General features: G+C 31.5%; 1 long non-coding RNA gene across 1 annotated transcript; it reads right to left on the bottom strand.

Moving 5' to 3' along the window:
• Window positions 1-2,281: 2,281 nt before the first annotated feature.
• LOC128183142 (uncharacterized) lies at window positions 2,282-4,230 on the bottom strand. The gene is made up of 2 exons (XR_008243546.1): window positions 3,262-4,230; window positions 2,282-2,827 (listed from the first exon to the last, which is right to left on the bottom strand). It is a non-coding gene; the product is annotated as an uncharacterized LOC128183142 (long non-coding RNA).
• Between the last annotated feature and the right edge of the window lie 914 nt (window positions 4,231-5,144).

Below are 5,144 nucleotides of genomic sequence, written 5' to 3'. Positions count from 1 at the left end.
AACGGACATGGTTCAAAATTTTTCAGAGACTTGGCACAAAAAGTCTACAAATGTATAAAATCTTTACAAGTTCCAAACAAGGATGAATTTTTATTTTTAAAAAAGGTGAACAAAAGGTAATTGAGAAATCAATCTTCAAGGCGATAGTTGCCTCCCCTTGTAAACCTTAGATTTCTTGACCTTAATAACCTTCAACCTTGACATTTTCTGTCTAACCAATAATTAAGACCATTGTGAAAGGTGTTCACTTGAGTTTGGAGATGCTGAAATAATTTTTTCAAAGCTTAAAAATAAATCTGTTAGTGTAGTAATTTTCAGTCCATTAAAATATCTGAATGTAGAAATAAAATAACACGCAGACAAAATGTTAAACAGCTGAACAGAAATATATAACACACAATTAACATAGATAGATATAGATAATGTTACACAGCACCATTAGAGATGGATCATATATATACACATAAACATATACTGTACATGAATTAGTGAACAGAATACGTCATGATTAACCATTCCATAATCTAGACTTTTAAATACATATAACTCACATTAACAGAAAAATATACGTACATTCATCAATACATTTACCATGGCAGATGTATGTATTTGGAACTGTATATATTTGGAATTTAGAAATTATTTACATCAATAAGATAGCTAAAATGTTAAACATGCAATGCTTTTTTATAATTCAACTTTTTTTTTATCTATTTCAGTTCATTATTAATAATTCCTAATACACAGTAAAACACGGTTATAGCGAACACGCCTATAATGGACACCTACAGCAAAGTGATTTTCATTCCCCTTGACTTAATTACATGTTGTAAACTTGATGGATATAACAAATTACGCCTATAACAAAGTAAAATCTCCGTTCCCTGGCACTTCATTAAAAGCGTGTTTTACTGTATATGCAAAACAAAAATCTAATAGAGCAATGTAATAATTAATTAACATAATATAGTCCCATGAAATATTAGTCATCCGTTCTTGGGGGTTATTAAAATTTCTGCAAGCAAGGTCACAAACCAATTTGAATCTAAATATTTATTTAAATGTGGCCTCGCATTTGGTGTGTTCTGGATCAAACAAGACAAATTCATAAGCCGTCAAACAAACATCAGGGGATAGATCAGGGGATAGATTACAGGTTTTTTACAGGTTTTGAAATGATGTTGACACAACTGAATTGTAAGGTTTTGACATATACAGATCCAAAAACACACAAATATATATATATACAGTAGATTCCTTATTAAACATGAGGAATTAACATCCAAGAGGCAACCCTCAAAGATTTTCGAAGCTCGCTTTATTTTTTCAGACACTTTTGAACTGTTTAATTTAAATAATTAAAAAATAAATAAAATAAAATTTAATATAGGTGTTTGCGGTTTTATATTCTCGCAATTTGATACACAAGACAGCAGAATCATAAATAATTACTCAGGTTAAATAAGGAAATTACAGTAACTCCTAAATACTTAATAAATAACAGAGAAAAATGGTGACAAAGAGAGCTGGCTCCGATTTCACAAAAAAATCTTAAGTTTTTACCTAAGTTTAAACTCAAATCCTGAGAATATACTCAGCTGAGATTTTTCTCAAATTGCATTTCACAAATCAAACTTAGTCATTTCTCAGCTGAGTTGATTTTTTTACTTAGCTGAGTCAAGAATTTTCATTGTCACAAGTGGCCCCTTATAACTTCTCTTGGTTTTTTTTAATTTATTCTCAATAAAAACAAACGTCTGCTTATGTTTCAACAGAGGAAAATCGGATTAAAATAACAAGAGTCATAAAATGTTAATCAGTCATGAAATGTACACTTTGTTATGCTACACTAACATGCCAAAAGTATGTCAACTTTTCTTTTTTCCCTATATATTTCATTGAAAACAAGACTTGTATTTAAAAGAGTTTTTGTTGTTATTTTTTGTCAGATTTTGAAGAAATTTTTATTGGTGAAAGTGAATTCCATTTGCACTCTTTGACAACCCATACCAAAACATTCTCACAATTTGCTCATGAGCAGCTCACGTGAGGACTAACAAGATTTCCTCAAGTGAGTTGCTCATGTGAGTCTTATGTGCAATTTAACATGCAAATTAGGTAAAATGCTTACGTGAGAAAAATTCTGCACACGAGCATTTTTTTGCTCACATGAGGAATAGATCTGCTCACCAAGAGTTTTGCTCACATGAGGCTCATGAGGCTTATGAGACTCATGAGGCTCATGTGCAACATTGCTCACTTCAAAGACAATGGACAAAAATTGAAATTAAAATCATCAATATATATTTACATCAGTCATTTTAAAAATACAATTTCATACATTGTTTAACATTACATTTACATAAATCTTTAGAAAGTTTACCAATAATAAATGCTGGCATGTTAAAATTTGTATTGCAGTTTGATCACACAAAGCAGTGTAGCACACAGTCGGACTTGGAAAAAAAATCACAGTTCACAGTAGGCAAAGTTCAATTTAACCATACATACAAAGTAGTTCATAAGTGCTGCACGAACACTGGCTGCATTACAATCGATCGAGGCATTCGTCTCCAACATTCCAAATGTCCTTTCTTTGACAGTCTCGTGTCTCACATGCTCTCTGATTTCACACATAAACTGTAAACCACACAAACAGCTGACTACAAGAACATCACAATAATATCCAAATTGACACAACCAGACTTCGATCAGCATGTATAACTTCTCCATTACTTAAATTACGTCTTCACTTTTTTTGTTGCATCATTATAAAATCAGCGAGCTTTTCATGGTTTTCTTCAGGTCTGTGCAACTCAGGGCATGCCTATTGGAAAGATATATAAATTTGATATCAGTGAAATTGTTAAAAGTTTTCATATTTCAAGCAGTTTTTAAGAAAACCATTATATAAAACTGCAACTATTAATATTATCAGATTCTACACAAGAAAAACATGAACTCTTTTCTTCGTGTCATAAAATCGTTAATCAGTGTTAATAATAAAAAGAATGTAGTTAGAATTATTTGTTCAAAAATTATTGTCAATTAAAATGTCAAAGAAAAAAATAACGTGTGTTTTACATTCGATACACCGGTATTTGCCCGATGGTCAGTTGTAAATTGTTTAACCCCGTTTTAAAGGTAGATGCTAAGATCACAGTATTTCGTTTCATATTCATTCTAATTACAAAAATTAACGTTTAACTGCCATTCAAGTGATTCAAAGAATATATTTTAACAAGTTAATGCTCAACTTACTTGAAGTGCTCATACAGAAGATGCAGGGGGTGTCGACACTCGATTCATTCATTCAGATTCTTCCTCTGTTCAGGCGTGGATTTTTCACACTAAAACACTCCATAGACGAATACCCCATCGACAACGTAGTTTTTAACCTTATCAACCGGTAGTACCGTACAGAATCAGATAATTCCCTTTTTAATTCATTTCACCGTCATCTGTGATGGTAGACAACATGGCGGAATCGAATATGAAAATTGGCGGCTGGCATTTAATCAACCAATGAGTGCGCGCATAGCTTAGACTGGTTCCCCCGCCACTGCGTTATTTACTTCGTTTTGGGCGGGAGGGAGAACCAGACTAGCAAGTAACTTTACATTAAAACAAAAGTAAAAGTAGAAACAAACAGCTTACGAAAAATCACAATATCAAGCGGTTTTGTCAGATTCTCATATCTAAATCGTAAGTTGAGTGATAATTGAATTTAGGAAAAAAAGAATATAACGTTACCAAAAAAAAAAAAAAAAAAAAACCTGACAGTTTGGCGTTCACGAAAAAAAAATGGGGTGGGGGAGGGGGTGTCAAAATGTACTTGTTAACAAAATTTTGCAATTGCTTACGTGAGGAAAAAGGACTTATTCTTTTTTTTTTCATTTTAATTTAACTTTGATACTGCATATACTGACTAAGTCCAATTTCCTAACCTCTTGCTCACGTGAGAAAGTTGAACTTAGAAAAAAAATATACCGTCAATGTATCTGTATAGCCTGTTGCTTACGTGAGCAATTCGAATAGAATTTTGCTCATGAGCAATCAGGTGAGCAAATTTTTGCACATGTGCATTTTGGTTAGTATTTTCCTCCCTAACAGAGACTAACAATCTGCACATGAGCAAAATGAATTCCTACCTAATTTGCATACATTTCTTACTAGATTCTCATGTGCTTCTCATGAGCTGCTCATGGGCATTTGTTAGAATGTTTGGTACGGGAAACATTGAAATCGTTTTTTGACAACTCATTTGTAAAATTTCATATTTCAAACACAACACGAAGATATTTTTGAAGGGCTCTACTATATATCCTTTGCAATATTAGAGCCTAAAATTCTTACTTTGGATTGTGAACATCAAATCTCAAGAACTGAAAGTGGGAAAAATAATTAAATATGATGCAAAAAAAGCTAGAGAAATTCTGAATTTATCAATCCAAGTCTTTTCAAAATCGATCAAGGGGTTATTTTTAAATGAGTCTTTGAGAAATGATGGTTTTCAATGAAATATATAGTGAGAAGATAAAAATTGACATACTTTTGGCACCTGAGTGTAGTTATAGATGACATATCTATATGATCTTATATATTATATAGCAAACAAAAGAACACATTTAATACATAATGGTTACCTTAAAATCAATAGGAAGTAGAATCACTGCACAGTTATTCCATTGAACACAAACAAATGAATTAGTTCCCTTTGTTTACATTTTTGTCAAGGGAGATAACTCCGCCAAAATTACTATTTTTTAATGAAAAAAATATTTATCAAACCTGGATGAAATATTGCATATACGCTGATCATTGAGTGGAATAGATGTATGAAATGAACATTACAGACAATATAATACTGTATTAATGATGTTAATGACATATTCATATTTGAGATTTGACTTAAGTCTGCTATGGAGTAAACTTAAGTTTTTTCTCAAATTGAGTAAAAAACATGACTAAGATTTTTTTGTGAAATGCAGAGATTTGAGTTTTCTCAAATTTGAGAAAAAACTCAAATATTTGAGAAAAAACTCAGTCTTAAGTCTGAGATTTGACTTAAGTTTTTTTTGTGAAATCGGAGCCAGCACTTCATAAATTAGATAAATAAATAAATAATATCTATGTACATTTCC

Source organism: Crassostrea angulata, chromosome 5 (assembly GCF_025612915.1).
Source record: "Crassostrea angulata isolate pt1a10 chromosome 5, ASM2561291v2, whole genome shotgun sequence".
NCBI classification, from domain to species: Eukaryota; Metazoa; Mollusca; class Bivalvia; order Ostreida; family Ostreidae; genus Magallana; species Magallana angulata.
The sequence above is the reverse complement of the archived record's forward strand: the minus strand, read 5'-3'. Positions and strand labels throughout refer to the sequence as shown.